This window comes from Kogia breviceps, chromosome 19 (genome assembly GCF_026419965.1).
Source record: "Kogia breviceps isolate mKogBre1 chromosome 19, mKogBre1 haplotype 1, whole genome shotgun sequence".
Classification (NCBI taxonomy): domain Eukaryota; kingdom Metazoa; phylum Chordata; class Mammalia; order Artiodactyla; family Physeteridae; genus Kogia; species Kogia breviceps.
The window spans coordinates 19,176,810-19,193,452 of NC_081328.1; positions in this window are offsets into that span (position 1 = coordinate 19,176,810).

Consider the following 16,643-nt stretch of genomic DNA (forward strand, 5'->3'; position numbering starts at 1 on the left):
GGGTAATTAGAACCTCCTCCAGAAACACCAGGTCTTGAAATAGTGCCCCAGCGGTGAGCCCTGTGCCTGCTGAACCCGGGGGGTGGCCGGGGACTCCTGAGAGCAGAAAAGGAGCTGAAGGTGGGGAGGCGGAGGCAGCCAGAAATCCTGGGAGAACTCTCTCCAGGAGGCCTCGGCCAGGGGAAATGACACCCTGCTGCAGCGGCCAGAGGGAGTTCAATGTCAGGAAAAACTTCCCTTACCACCAGGGCCATTTTTCGACCCCAGCACAGGGTTGCCTCCTTTGCCTGTAGATGGGAGAGAAGAGAAGGGGGAAGCCTGGCTGGACAGAGGCAGGATAGGGGTACGACGGGCCTTCCAAGGGAGGCTGGGGATGGGGAGGAGGAGACTTCCTGGATAAGGGAGAGGAAGGGACCATGGAGCCTTGCAGACCTGCTCTGTGGCAGGCACTGTGCTACACACTTCACACCCAATCTCACTCAATCTGTCCCCATTTTATAGATCCGAAAGCTGAGTCTCAGAGACGTGAAATGCTGTGCCCAAGAGCACCACGTTGCTATGTGGCAGAGTAGGGACCAAGGGCTTTTGACTCCAAAGTCAATAGGAGCATCTAGAGGAGAGCAACAGGCAAGGTGAGGTGTCTAGACAGCAAAGAGAGGATGCTCTCCAGAAGGAAGGAAACACTTCTGCCTTAAAATTCTTGAAGGCCAGTCACAGAAAAGAGATTGCCTTAGTCTGCATGTCTCCAAAGGCCAGAAACAGGCCAGGGAGGAGATGTTATCGAAAGATAGATTCCAGTTTGATACAAGAAAGAACTTTTAATAGACAGACATGTCCCACTCTGGAACGAACTGGCTGTATGGATAGAAAGTGAGCTCCCCATTCCTGGAAGCATGTAAGCACAGCCTGGATGCTCACCATCAGAACTTCTGCAAAAAGTTCAGAGCCGGTTCCTGTGAGTCTCCTGACGCTTGAGGATCTCTGGGAGTGGCTGGGGTGCCCTAGCTGGGGTGCCCCTGGTGTACAGGAACCGAGTCAGGGCAGGGGAGACTTGGTAACTAATGGACAGGCTCTGGGCCCCACTTTCTCTCTTCCCTGAGCCTCCAGACACCCTCATCTCATTGCTGTTCTCCCGTCAGATCCATTGTCTGAGGAAGGAGAGGGATCAGGCCCTGCCCAGCCCCGCCTGCGGGCTGAATGGCAACCAGCTAACCCGCTGACCCTTAGTCAAAGTCTTGGAGCGCAGCGGCTGCTGGGTGGATGCAGGCGTTTCTCCAGCTCCAGTTACTCTACAGGAGGCTCATGTGGTGGCAAGAGGCAGAAGGAGTGGAAGGCAGAGACAGCAGAGATGGAACAGTCCTAGGGGAGCCCACAGCCATGGCCTCAGCCCGGCGCTGGGGGCAGAGAGGAGGAGGGTCTCCTTCTCCATCCCCGACCACTGGCGCCTTCCACTCCAGCCCGAGCTCACAGAGCTCAGCTACCAGGGAGGTCCCCTAGCTGGGCTAGGAGAGGCCTGGTGCTGGGCAAGGGATAGGGGGACTGAGGACCATGAGGCAGCCCAGGCCCTGGTGGTACCAGGGAGATGAGCCATCAAGACCATGAAAGTCTCTACCCCAGAAGCACACCCCCCATACTGGGGGCTGGAGGTTGCACACAGGGGCCAGCTTGAGGTTGTGGGAGGCATCTGTCCATCCTGCGGAGCCCTCCTCCACCCCATTCCACCCAGCAAATTCACCCTATGTTCCACCTGGGAGCGGTCAGCCCTAAAAGTGGAGAACGGGTGGTGTGGATAGAACACACTCACATCCAACCCCCAAGATCCTGCCCATCTAGAATTTCCAGAACAAAGTGGTTTAGGAGCCCTGCCAGTCCTTCTTCCTCTGCCCCCTCATCTTCCTCCCGATTCAGAAAAACTTGACAGGTGGGCAGGGGTTCTGGACCCCAAAGCTACCTGTTGCGGGGCGTGGGAGGCTCCCATCCAAGAAGTGCAATCTGATGGAGGAGACACAGACCCTACCCTGGAGGATCTCCCAGGCTGATGGGAGAGGCAGAGTTCTGAGGTCAAGAACCCGGTCTGAGGGAGGACAAACACGCAGATGTGGACTCACAAAGGCTCACACAATGTATTGATAGAAAACAAACTTAAAGTTACCAGGAGATAAGCGGGGGAGGGAGGGATAAATTGGAAGATAGGGATTGACATATGCACACTACTATATACAAAATAGATAACTAATAAGGACCTACTGTATAGCACAGGGAACTCTACTCAATACTCTGTAATGGCCTATATGGGAAAAGAATCTAAAAAAGAGTGGATAGGGCTTCCCTGGTGGCGCAGTGGTTGAGAATCCGCCTGACGATGCAGGGGACACGGGTTCGTGCCCCGGTCCGGGAAGATCCCACATGCCGCGGAGCGGCTGGGCCCGTGAGCCATGGCCGCTGAGCCTGTGCGTCCGGAGCCTGTGCTCCGCAACGAGAGAGGCCACAACAGTGAGAGGCCCGTGTACCACCAAAAAAAGATAAATAAAATAAATAAATAAATAAGAGTGGATAGATGCATATCTGATTCACTTTGCTGTACACCTGAAACTAACACAACATTGTAAATCAACTGTACTCCAATAAAACTTTTTTTTAAAAAGGCTCACAAGGTGAGAGGGTCCCCTGCCCTCTGTCACACTTGCACACGTCAGTGCTGGGAGAGCAGTGTATATGCAGAAGGAGGGACAGAGGTCAATCCTGGGGGCGCCCCGGAGGAGGAGGTAAGCTCGGAAGTGGCTTTACTTCCTCCAGACGCTGCCTCAGAAGGCGTTTCCCAGGGCACAGGAGCCCCAGTCTGTACAGCTGTGGAAGCCAAGAAAGAGCAGCTTATTAATTTAATCCTTAAGCAAATTTACAAAATTGTCAGTGGATTTGCAGGAAGCCGAAGGAAGTGGCTTCCGGGGGTGCAGGCAGGGAGGGAGGAGGCTGCCGCCTTGCAGCACCTCCAGGCAGGGCCCCTGCTTCTCTGCACCCCTGCTCTCAATCTCTTCTCTAGAAGCAGAACCTGAAAATGGGTCAGGGAGGACTTCAGCCACGTTGGCCGCTAAGAGGAATATTTCTAAGATACTGAGTAAGTGCTTTCAGCACTCTGGACACTGAACTTACATTAACTCATTTCATCCTTTCTTTCTTACACTTTCTTCCGCTTTATTGAGGTATAATTGACAAATAAAACTGAAATAAGGCAGGTGCTATTACTAGCCACATTTTACAAATGGGAAAACGGAGGCACAGAGCCCTTTAGTCACTTATGGTCCGAGGGCACACAGCTCGTGAGCGGTAGAGACAGGCTGTCCGCCACCAGAGGTCGGCATCCTTAACCTCGCTGCAAGTCTAAGTCCTCCTGGGTCTCTTGCCTCTCTCTTTCTTTCCCTTTTGGCTTCTGTGAAAAGGGGGAGAGACCGTCCTTGGTTCCTACTTCCCATTCCCATGGGGATTGTGGGCCTCTCATGCTGTCCCCAAGAGCAGCGCCAAGGGTCAGCCTGGCCATCCCCCAGCCTCGAAGCACCTCTGCCACACAGTGCCAGGGTAAATATCTCTCTCACACCCTCCCCTGTCCCCCTCCACCCACTCCTTCCATCTTCCATCTCCCCCCTCCATCCTTCAGCCCAAGTGACGGAACAGATGACAATCAGTGCGCCCCTTCAACCTGTGTTCTGAGCCTTCCCCTCAGTCCCTGAGGAAGGCACAGCCTCTCAGTGGCGCCTCAGGCCTTCAAGCCCTACAGAGACTTCCCTGTTTGCATAATAAGCCCTGCGCCCCCTTAGCCTTCTGGTTTGAACAGGCCTCTGTAAGCCAGCTGACCCAGCGCCGGCTGAGTCTCAGTCCCCATGGAAGCCGGAAGCCGAGGCCAGTTAACCTGTTTGGAGAGTTCACTGATTAAGCACCAATAAGAAATGACCAGCCTGCAACCCCACCCAGGCCACCGGGCCTGGTCCCTGGTCCAGCTCCAGCACCTCTGTCCAACAGATCCCTTATTAGCATCTTAATGTAACAAGCATATGCAATGAGGCATCAGAGAAAATCCCCAGCATTTAAATTCATTAAGAGTCTCTGGAAGTCTTCAGTGCGGAGGTGGAATTATCGCTAAACTGCTTTTAACTTACCAGCTGTGCACTAAACGGCAGAGGAGCCTGGCTCTAGCGTTTAGGGGGGCTGGATGGGTGTTGCCATCTGGGGGCCCAAACTCAAGCCCAGGGCTGCCGAGGCTTCTGGCTGGAGAGCTGTGTTTTCTAGATTCTGTTCCACATCCTAATGATGAGTGAAAAATTCAATCAACCAGCTGGCTTGTCCACTTAGGAACAAACAGCCGCCTCAACTGATACTGATGTGGCTGCATGTCTCAGGCTAAGGTTTGTGACCCTGCTTCTCTCTGCTCAGCGTCTGATGGATGATGGAGGAAATGTCTCTCCTCTCCCAGGCATGGCCCCCCTCTGCCCGGCCAGACCTCGCCCAGGCATCAGTCATCCCCTCCAGGAAGCATTTCCTGATGCTCGTTCCCTTCATCTCCATCATCCTGTGCATCCACTGTCCCAGCCCACAGCCCACAGTGCAGCCATGACCTTGCTAAGATCATGTGCCCAAGAGCCCCGGAGGGCAGCATTTAGCCTCTGTGTATCCCAGAGCCCAGCCAGCACCTGGCACAAAAGAGACACTTCACAAAGATTCACTGAATCAATTAATTGATCGATTAAATGTTCCTCCTTGCCTGCAGTGTCGATCACAGTGCCTGACTCATTGCAGTTTCTCAATAAATATTTGCTGAATAAATGCTGAATGACAAATAAGCCGGAGCTGCAGGGATAGGGTGGAGGTAAGGAGGTTAGGATTCAGAAATTCAATGCTTTATTCAACAAATATTAATTGAGTAACTAATCGAATGATGGTTAATATTTATATTGGGCTTCCTATCTGCAAAGCACCATTTAACTCATTTAATATTTATAACAACCCTGTGCAGAGGATTCTAATACCATCCTCATTTTACAGACGTGAAAACTGAGGCACAGAGGGCTTCCCTGGTGGCGCAGTGGTTGAGAATCCGCCTGCCGATGCAGGGGATACGGGTTCGTGCCCCGGTCCGGGAAGATCCCACATGCCGCGGAGCGGCTGGGCCCGTGAGCCGTGGCCGCTGAGCCTGCGCGTCCGGAGCCTGTGCTTCGCAACGGGAGAGGCCACAACAGTGAGAGGCCCGCATACCACAAAAAAAAAAAAAAAACTGAGGCACAGAACATCTAAACATCTCGCCCAAGGCTATATATGGCTAGTGAGTAATGGAGACTGGATTTGAACCTAGGGGTCTAGCTCAGGGCAGTGCTGTCCAGAGGAAGTATAACGTGAGCCGTGTGTGGAGTTTTACATTTTCTAAGAACCCCATTCTAAAGAGTAAAAAAATAAATAGGTGAAATTAATTTTAATAAGATATTTTACTTAACCCAATATATCCAAAATACTATTATTTCAACATATAATCAATATTAAAAAGTATTAATGAGATATTCAACATTCTTGTTTTCATACGAACTTGTGAAATCCAGTGTGAATTTTATGTGGGGTTTTTTTGCTTTGTTTTGTTTTGGGTTGTTTTGGGTTTTGTTTTTTTTTTTCCGAACAGCATGTGGGATCTTAGTTCCCCAACCAGGACTCAAACCAGCTCCCCCTGCATTAGAAGTGCAGAGTCGTAACCACTGGAGTGCCAGGGAAGCCCCCAGTGTGAATTTTAGACTCACAGCACTTCTCAGTGTAGACACTCAACATTGTAAGCATTCAGTGGCCACGTGCAGACGTGTATTGGACAGGGCTCAGCCAAAGTCTGGATTCCTAAATCCCCTGTGCTCTATTGCGTCTGCCTACCCTGTGTCTGGCACAGACACTGAGGGCACAAAGATGAATCAGGCACAGCCTCTTCAAGGAACCCACAATTTGCTGGGAAAGACACACAGGACGTGACAACACACTGTGGTGAGTGTCAGTAACAGGAGACATGATAAGATCATGGTAAGAGTACGGTGTTGTAGACTCGTACAGAAAGAAGGAGCACCTATTCAAGTCTTGAGGGTGGGAGTTGCAGGAAGTCAGGGAAATCTTCCAGAAATCAGAGACCTGAAGTTTGAATTGAGGTTAGCCAAGTAAAGAGGCAGGGAGCAGCACATGCAAAGGTCCAGAGGTGGGAAAGTGGACTGCAAATTCCCGACACTGCAGGCAGTTCATTCAGAACACTGGAGTCAGGAGTCTGAAGTGGGTGAAGACGTTGAAAGCTGAGGCTGGAGAGGTAGGCAGGGGCCAGAACACACCAGGTTGTCCATAAGCCCCAGTGCAAGGGTTTGGACTTGACCCTGAGAAACATAGGGAGACACTGAAGGATTCTAAATGATGAAGGGATGGAATCAGATGTACCTTTCAGAATGAGGCTGGAGGAGTTAATACTGCAGACAGGAGGCTGTGGCCAAGGTCTGGATGATGGAGCAGAGGCCACGGCGCAGGGGGAAAAAAGATGAGGAAGCGAAGTCAACAGGACTTGGCGACTGTGGGTGGTGGACACTGAGTGCACAATTTGACCCCTGGGTTTCTGACGGGGCAACTGGGTGGATGATGGGGTCATTCATTGAGAAGAAGGAACACAGAGTGGGTTTGGAGAAGAGGATGCAGAGTTTGGATTCTGTCATGTTGAATTTCTGGTAATGATGCACAGGCCTTAGAATAGCTTAGGAGAGAAGGCAGGGCTGGAGGTACAGATTGGGAACTTCAGTGGACAGGTGGTCATTGTGGATGGGTGGCAGAATCTCTGGACCCTGCCCTTTGTGGAAGACAAGGCACACACAAGATGTGGCCACAAGTCCTCCTGTGGTTACATGCAGTTAGGTGAAAGGAAGAAAACATCCTGAGGATTTAGGGCCAAAGAGACCACATTAATAAGGGAATAAATCACCTTTGTTATCTCATTTCATCTGTGTGAATAGCTTTAGGGAGTAGAAAACGGAGGCCCAGAGAGGTTAAGTGATTTGTTCCAAGCCACACAGCCAATTAGTGGTCAAGCTGAAGCCAGAATCCAGGTCTCCTGACTCTAACTCCAGTGTCCTTTCATCCATCCAGCCATCCATTCAGCAGCTGATTATTGAGCACCTACTGCATGCAACGCACTGGGCACTGGGGATGCGCGGTTGAGCTCTGACATGCTATGTCCAGGATTTAAAAATGAAAAAGGGCCTGGCAGAACAAAGGGGTATAGACAAGACCTGTGGTGGGAACTTGTCATGCGAGGTGGTGAGGAAGGGGCTCGCAAGCAAGAGCAGCGAATCCAGTCTGGGGAGAGGTGGGGCACCGTGAGATGAAGGGCTTGAGCTTTTGCACAGCTCTGGCCTCACAGACACAGACACCTCCATCTTTGCACACCACGAATGACTCCATCTGGGCCTAATGCCAGCAGCAGGACCTCGGATGGCATAAAGAAGTCCTGTTAAAACAACCAGGCCCTCTCGTATTCAGTTCCTCACAGCACCTCTCCCCGTGGCTCACCCTGGGGGTGAGGCAGCAGGACCAAGGTCCTGTAGGTCCAGCTTGGAAGCCATAGTTCACAGTGCAGCCTTGCCTCCCTGCCCTCCTTGGCGCAATGGAGACAGTGGGCTGGATCTGCCTTTCCCTGTCCCAGCTGAGGCTTGGAGTCACCTCACCACTTGTCAACCAGTCAGATGCCTGAGCCCAGCTTGACGAATCAATCCTTCCAGGAATGGGGCTCAGATGGGGCTTGAAAACCTATGTGACCCCTAAAGACCTCTTCAGCCCAGACCTTCTCAGAACTCATGGGATACACAAGGAGCAGAAGAGGAGGCTGGGAGGCTGTCAGACCCAAGCCTTACAATTCATGGTCTTCCTCACCATCCCACCTTGTCACCAGGGTACCCAGTTACAGATGAGAGCACTCAGGAGCACACCCCGCCACACCCAAGGGCAAAGCACAGTACCCTAGTCTGCCCATTTTCAGTGGACCAGGTGGCCTTCCAGGTTTGCCAGGTTTAGGAAATAAAACCACAGGATGCCCAGTTAAATTGGAATTTCAACCACAGATAATTTTTTAGTAGAAGCATGTGCCCTTCAACATGGGCCCAATAGTTAGATGAAACGATCCCCCAGCCTCTGGGCTTCAGAAAGCATCAAGGGCCTTCCTCTGGAATTCTTCTCTCCTGCTGCCTCTGAGGGGTGAGAGGCTATTTCAGATTGAAATACACGGAGATCATCTGTGAAGAGGATCAGGGCAGCAGCTCCACACAGCCTATAGCACCTGACTCAGGTGAGCCGGCCGCTGTCTCAATCACCTCAAACCACTGCATCACCCCAGACCACCAACCCCAGGCCCCACAGCGCACAGAAACAGAGCAGGACTCCCCATGCTTTGGAGAGGAAGGGGCTGATTTGGGGAGATCACTGACTAGGACAAGGCCTAATAGGTTATAGGCTGGAAGGTCCTGTAACTGACAGACCCAGGCCCAGGAGTCCCGGGCACAGGAGAAGGAGTCCCTCAGTGACTCTTGCCTGGGCTGGTCCAACCCCAAGTGATGGGCCACAAGACAGGGCCCTGACCCGGTCCAGGCGCAGGCCTGAGAAGGAGCTCAAGTTCATCATCCACAGGTAGCTGTGTAAATCCCTCATCCCATAGCCCGTCCCTAAACATAACACACATACAACCCCCTCCCCCCCCATACACACACGTACTAATATTCCCAGAACTTCCCAGCCCCACCCCGGTGCCCTGCTCTCCTAACTCCCAAAACAGACTCCTCACTATTCGGAGATTGCAAACTGATAAGCAGTGAGGCTGCCAGCCCCACCCTCATACCCCAAAGGCATCACCTCAGAGCCACCGGTTAATTAGCTGTGGGGTAACCTGCACTCCCAGAAGGCGGGCACTGCCATTCTGGGACATTAACTTCCTAAGTTAGGAGGCACCTTCCGCTGCAAACACCAGCCCAGCCTTGGAGATGGATTGGCAGGGTAGGAGCCGGCCTGGGGTGGGGGAAGAAGCCATATGCCTCTGGAAGCCCTTTATCAACTCTGTAGTTAATTCACTCCATACACTCCAGGGAGCCTGGCCAGGGAGCCCAAGAGAGGGGAGAAGGACATGGGAGGAAGACTTGAGACTGAACAAAGTGCTGTAGCCTAGAGAAACGTGAGACGGGAGGAGCACCTGGATGGTGCAGATGGGGAAACGAAGGCCCCTCGAGGGGAAAGGAGGTACCCGAGGGCCCGAGGTGGTAGAGGGGGGGTTCCTCCTGGTTAAGCTCAGCTTAAGCCAGGAGCCCTGATGACCCTTTTTCTGGCTAAAGGGCTGATCCTGAGCGGAGGTGGGGAGTGGAGGGGTGTGACGGGAACGAGGACCTGTCAGTCTCTGGCTCTACCAAGCGCCCCTGGAGCCCAGAGGATGTGTGAGGGGTCAGTGCGCACAGAGAGGAGGGAGGCTGGCAGGGGGGTGAGCGTGGTCAGCCCTGCTCGGGGCCCATGGTAAATAGATCCAGAAAAGGCCAGGGTTGGGCTACCCCCCGAGGAGGATAAGGCCCTTCCCAGGCACTTTTTAGGACCCTTCACAATTTATCCTCTCTAGAGAAGAGGAAGCAGCAATACCTTGCCTTGTGGACATCCAGCTTGAGAAGCATCACAACAGACTAGGGAGGGCACAGGGTCCTTGGAAAATATTACTCATATTGAGCGTTCCAGCAGGCCAGTCACTGTCATACTATGTTATGTGCATCATCTCATTTAACTCTCTGGAACAATGTTATACAGTGGGTATTTTTATTCCCATTTTACAGATGAAGAAACTGAGGTTCCAAGATATCATGTCATCTGCTCAAATTCCACAAAGCCAACAAGTATCAAGTTTGGATGACTCTCAAACATTTCCTCTGTGCCCAGGGATGAAATTCAAAACAGGTAATGAACAGCCTGGCATGGATGTCAACCCTTGATGCCCAGTGTAAACAGCTGGTTGCACCAGGCAACCACTGCAGGGGATCCTACCCCCACACATACTCACAACACAATCCATCTAAAATACAAACAGGGAGTCATCCCCTCATTGTCTTCACTGCTGAGGAAAGGATGTCAATCCCGATGAGTCTGAGACCCCGGCGTCAGCCAATCAAACCAGCCCACAGTCAAGGGGCCTGGTGTGTCCACCAACACAGATCATCCTGCCCAACTCCTTCATTTTACAGACAAGAACACCTAGGTCCAGAGAGAGGAACTGACTTACCCAAGGTCACACAGCAAGTTGGGGGCTGACCCTAGTCCCAAGAAACAGAAGCCCTTGTCCCCACTGCATGGTCCCATCCCTGCTCATGCTGGTGGCAGTGCTATAACTCGAGTCTGTTCTTGGGAAAAGCAATCTGCAGAGTGTTCCTGTCCTCTGACCTGGTCATTCTCCTTGTGCGAATCAACCCTTGGGAAATAATCTAAAGGGGAAGAAAAAAAGGGAGCTGAACGAAGATGTTCATGGCAACACTGTTTGCAAGATTGGAAATTTGGCCACCACCCAAATGCCCAACAATAGCAGTAAGCAAACAGTGGTCATATTAATGTGCTATGGTTATTAAAAATGACAGGGCTTCCCTGGTGGCGCAGTGGTTGAGAGTCCGCCTGCCGATGCGCGGGACGCGGGTTCGTGCCCCGGTCCGGGAGGATCCCACATGCCGTGGAGTGGCTGGGCCCGTGAGCCGTGGCCGGTGAGCCTGCGCTCCACAACGGGAGAGGTCACAACAGTGAGAGGCCCACGTACAGAAAAAAAAAAAAAAAAAAAAAAAGACAGCTCTGTAGACTAAGTGGATACAAAAGAAACATTCATATTAAATACCATTAAGTGGAAAAAGCAGAAAACGTCTTCGCACGTTGGTTACAACCAGGCAAAACAGGTGTGTGCATTAAGAGGCTGGAGGAGATGAGGAGAGATGAAAGTGGCTTATTGTTCAATTGGGGTGGGGTTTTTTCCCCAAGTGTTGTTTGGTGTCATAATTTTTCGTAAAGATTTTTAAGTTACCCAACAGCAATGGAGGAGAATTAACTATGGGAGAACAATACAGCATTCCAATCCACCAAGCGGAGTCCTAAATCCCACTTAGCTCCGCTTCCATGCCACACCCAGCAACCCTGGAGACCTGATCAGGACCTGCCTCCCTTTTAGAAGGATGGCTAACAAACTGCTTTGGAGACATGAGATGTCAGGAAGTTCTTCTTCACTGTCTACCCATCTCCTGGAGACTTTAGCAGAAGTGAGAATTGGCTCCATGGAGGCATCTTGGCCATGAGTCCTAATAGATACAGACCCAAAGCTGACAGAAGCAGAGAAAAACACCTGAGAAATGAAGACAGTGAGACAGAGAAACTGGGAAGGAAACGGTGAATATTAAGCCCCATAGGAGTGCATTTGGGGGAAATAAGAAGTGTAGTTGGTTCCAGGCCCAGGAGGAATTATGAAAATCCTTCCGTACAGAGGGAGCTGGTGTAAGCAGAGATATGCAGCCTGCAAAGCCAAGCAGAGGCATTTGCAGCGGAATGGGGGGAGTGGGTGACAGCCACTTGGTTGTGTTGAGTTTGGAACACAAAAGAACAGGAGGAAAATATAAGGAGGGCAGTGGGGGGGAGATAAATGCACCCTCTTCCCAGCCCCTCAACTCCTTCCCCCTCCTTAATCATTTCAAAATTCATGGCTGTGAGCCTGGGAGGATCCTAGCATCCAAGGGCTTTTGGTTACACTACCACCTCTACCGCCATTGCCTCTGTGTCAAACTGATGAGGACCCATGGCCTTAAGCAGAGGAGGGAACAGTAGTTAAGAGGACAACTCTGGGAGCCAGTCCCTCAGGAGTAAACTATGAGGTCAATACTCCCTTTTACAGATGGAGAAACTGAGACTTGAGAAGGCTGTCTGACTTGTGCAAGGTCACACTGGTAAAGGCTGGAGACGCTTCTTGATCCCAAAGGCTGTATTTTCCACCATACCGCACTCCAGGGAAGGAAAGAGCCCCACCAGGGATAAGCCGGGTCCTTGGAAAACTATGACATGGCCCACCTCTTCAGGCCTTCATTACAGTTGAATCATAGCTAAATGCGGCCAGGAGAACAATCCACAGTTTCAGCATCAGGAACAGCAGGAATTGGACACGTTGCAGGGGAATAAAAGCTTTCAGAGGGGGGCTGTCTGGACTTGCCTCTTCATGGTCACAACCTGGCTCGGCATCATTCTTGGAAAGTGAGGAAGGCACTTAGCACCAAGTGTGTGGTTGTAGGGTCCTGCTAGGCTACTTTGTGGCTGACTGTTTAGGAAGAAGGGTACACGTCTAAAACAAAAGGCCCCATATCTTGGACAAGGCAATGAAGCCCACCGTGCTAAGTCAGGCATATGCCACGTGACCAGGTCACAGCACACTGGAAAACCAAATGTGGGCTCCTCAGCCTGGGAACGCCCTCCCCTAAAAGGGCTGAACTGGGCTAGTCAGGTACTCTCTGCAGGATGTGAGTTGGAAAATACACAAAGTTTGTCAGGCCATGAGGCTGCCAGAGAGCAGGAGTAACTTAAAGTTACAAGTAAGTAGAAACTGTGAGGCATTCAGATGTTGAGAAAAGGAGAAGGAAGCTATTGAGAACAGAAGCAGACAGACCCAGAGAGAAGCCTCCACATGGGGCACAGCTGAGCCACGTTCATATGCTTAGTGGGGGGCCAAGCAACACTTGATGCTGCTAGGGAAACAAGAAAACAAGATCCTTGCACCCTGAATTTTTTCCCGGATCCAATTACTGTGATGCCTGAATCCTGTATATTGCACAGGATTCCTGTCAATACTGCTATTGTAGCTTTACAATAAGTTCCATTTGTTGAAGAAACTCAAGTGAATGTCTCTGTTCCTTGCAATCCAAATGTCTGAACACAGAGCATAGACCTGGGTTAGCTGCCCCTTTTTTTAAAAATTGGGGTATAGCTGTTTTACAATGTTGTGTTAGTTTCTACTGTACGGCGAAGTGGAGTTCCCTGTGCTATACAGCAGGTTCTCATTAGTTATCTACTTTATACATATTAGTATATATATGTTAATCCCAATCTCCCAATTCATCCCACCACCACCAACCCCTCCTCCCCCCACCACTTTCCCCCCTTGGTGTCCATACGTTTGTTCTCTACATCTGTGTCTGTTTCTGCCTTGCAAACCGGTCCATCTGTACCATTTTTCTAGATTCCACAAATGTGCATTAATATACAATATCTGTTTTTCTCTTTCTGAGTTACTTCACTCTGTATGACAGTCTCTAGGTCCACCCACGTCTCTACAAATGACCCAATTTTGTTCCTTTTTATGGCTGAGTAATATTCCATTGTATATATGTACCACATCTTCTTTATCCATTCGTCTGTCCATGGGCATTTAGGTTGCTTCCATGACCCGGCTATTGTAAATAGTGCTGCAGTGAACATTGGGATGCATGTGTCTTTTTGAATTATGGTTTTCTCTGGATATATGCCCAGTAGTGGGATTGCTGGGTCATACGGTAGCTCTATTTTTAGTTTCTTAAGGAACCTCCATACTGTTCTCCATAGTGGCTATATCAATTTACATTCCCACCAACAGTGCAAGAGGGTTCCCTTTCTCCACACCCTCTCCAGCTTTATTGTTGGTAGATTTTCTGATGATGCCCATTCTAACCAGTGTGAGGTGATACCTCATTGTAGTTTTGATTTGCATTTCTCTAATAATTAGTGATGTTGAGCATCTTTTCATGTGCCTCTTGGCCATCTGTATGTCTTCTTTGGAGGAATGTCTATTTAGGTCTTCTGTCCATTTTTTGATTGGGTTGTTGTGATGGTATTAAGCCACATGAGCTGTTTGTAAATTTTAGAGACTAATCCCTTATCGGTTACATCATTTGCAAATATTTTCTCCCATTCTGTGGGTTGTCTTTTCATTCTGTTTATGGCTTCCTTTGCTGTGCAAAAGCTTTTGAGTTTAATTAGGTTCCATTTGTTACAAAATTCAACACCCATTTATGATAAAAACTCTCCAGAAAGTGGGCATAGCGGGAACATACCTCAACATAATAAAGGCCATATACGACAAACCTACAGCTAACATCGTACTCAATGGTGAAAAGCTAGAAAGCATTTCCTCTAAGATCAGAATCAAGACAAGGATGTCCACTCTCGCCACTTTTATTCAACATAGTTTTGGAAGTCCTAGCTATGGCAATCAGAGAAGAAAAAGAAATAAAAGGAATCCAAATTGGAAAAGAAGCCAAACTACCACCATTTGCAGATGACATGATACTATACAAAGAAAATCCTAAAGATGCTACCAGAAAACTACTAGAGCTAATCAATAGATGCTCTTCTAAATTTTTCCACCCAGCACTTCCCCATCATAGCCCTTTTGTCTAGCTCTCCCTCTAGACTCTAAGCTCCATGAGATGGTGACTTGTGCACCATTTTATCCCCAGAATTTGACAGTATTGGGAAAAGAAAGAAAGAGAGAGAGAGAAAGAGAGAGAGAGAGAGAGAGAGAAAGGGAGGGAAGTTTGGTACGAAAGAAAAGTGACACGGTCAAGTTTGTGTTGCTAGACAGCCAGCCCAGCACATCACACATGCACAGAGGGCTGAAGCTGACCTCCATCCTCTCCAAGCCAACTGCACCCAGAGCCAGAGCTAGCCATCCAAGCTGCATTTCCCATAGAGGCACCACTGGCATAGTGGGGGAAAAGTGGTTCTTCATGGATTGGGATGTCCTGCATATTAAAAGATATTTATCACCCCAGCCCCTTCCTAGTAAACACCAGGAGTAGCTCCCAATCATTGGGAAAATCCAAAATACCCCATTTCTGTTTGCCCTTCTGGGACTGTCCCCAGTTCCTCTGACCACGTCTTTCCCCCCTCAGAAAATCTGTCAAGGGTGCCACAGAACACTTGTAATACTAATGGCTAACATCCGTAGACTACCTTCTCTATGACAGGCACTATTCTAAGTACTTTATATATATTAATTCATTTGCTACTCAGAGCAATTTTTATTGTAAGGTGGGTACTGATTTTACAGATGAGGAAGATGAGGCCCAGAGAAGTTAAGCAATATGACCAGAGCACAGTCTATAAGTGGCAGAGCCAGGACTCAAACCTATATGAGCCTGACTTGAGCCTACACTCTTAACCACCACTCCAGGCTCCAAGCTTGCAACAAGCTCACGCTCCAGAGCGCATGCAAACACATACGCCCACCCCAACTACGGTGGACCACTCACTGCTGTCACAGAATGCTCACGTTTGCTCTGCTGAAGCTCCTCCTGAAATGTGCTTCCCTCACTCACCACCAGTTAGGTCTTTCCCAGCCTCAGAATTCCTACTCAGATAGTGCTTTCTCCATGAGGCTTGCAAGCTTCTCCCAGGCAGAATAAACTATTCCATTCCCTCATCCCCCAGCGGCCCCAGAGTCATGTCCCAGTTAATGCAGGCTGCGTTGGAGCCCAGCTGCTTCGTTTAGTGGATGGCTGGGCCATCTCTCAGCACCTGGAGTCTGTTCACAGAATGTGCTGGTGGCCCAGACTTCTCCCAGCCCTCACCAGTTGTCTCGCTGGATCACTCCACCGCTCCAGCTGGCCAGGCCCTATGCAATCTTCCAATTTGCTATTTCTAGAGATAGCTTTGACCACCACCTCCCTCAGTCCCCAAGCCTGGCACGCAGGATCCCGGAGCCACCACCGGCGGTGTGTCATTTAGCCTCAAGCCTTCCTACTACCCAAGCTGGCGATGGGCAGCTACAACCCAGGGGCCATCATGCCCTCACTCCGCCCTCCCCATGGGCGGCCGGTCCTGTCCCCAGCATACATTCCCTCAACACAAGGCTAATGCCCCTTCTCCCTCAAACTCCGATCTAGGTCCACTCCCAGCCATTAATAATAGCAGCACCATCAAGCGGTTCGTTACTTAGCAATTTGCAATCATTAATTAGTGGAAATTGCCGATTGGGGCCATGAAGGAGGATAGCATGATTAAGCTCATTTGGAAATCGAGTTAATCGAGTGATGGAGAGGGAGGGCTGCCTAGTCCAGAGCAAGAGGCCCTCTTGTACCTGCTGAGCCAGCCTCAGCAGGTGGACCCTGGACCGGGGCGCAGCTTCCCCACGGGCGAAACAGGAAGGAGGTGCCTGGAGGTACCCTGGGCTGTGAAATAGGAGAGTCTAAAAAGTCCCTGGGATAGACATGAAGGACTAACATGGACACCACGGCCACTCTCTAAACTGCTGCTTGTTCCCAAGTTGCCAACTGCCCCCTTGAGCCTCTATGGTTCCCCCTCCTGTCCTCTTAGCCCCACCCAACCTCCTTGAAGGATTTCAAATTCCTTAGGAATGATTCACCTCTGGGAATTGATTTTGCAGAAAGCATTTAAGGGAAAAGAGTTAAACACTCTTCCCTACCCCACCTCGCTCTGGGGAAGGATGCTGAGTAGACATCTCTTCTCGCAAAGCTGAAAGAAAGATGCTGCTGCCTGCGCCCATATTTCTTCCTGAGGAGACACAATTATCTCCCGCACTTCCTTTTCCAGTGAGCAACAAGACGACACAGCCCCTGATATAC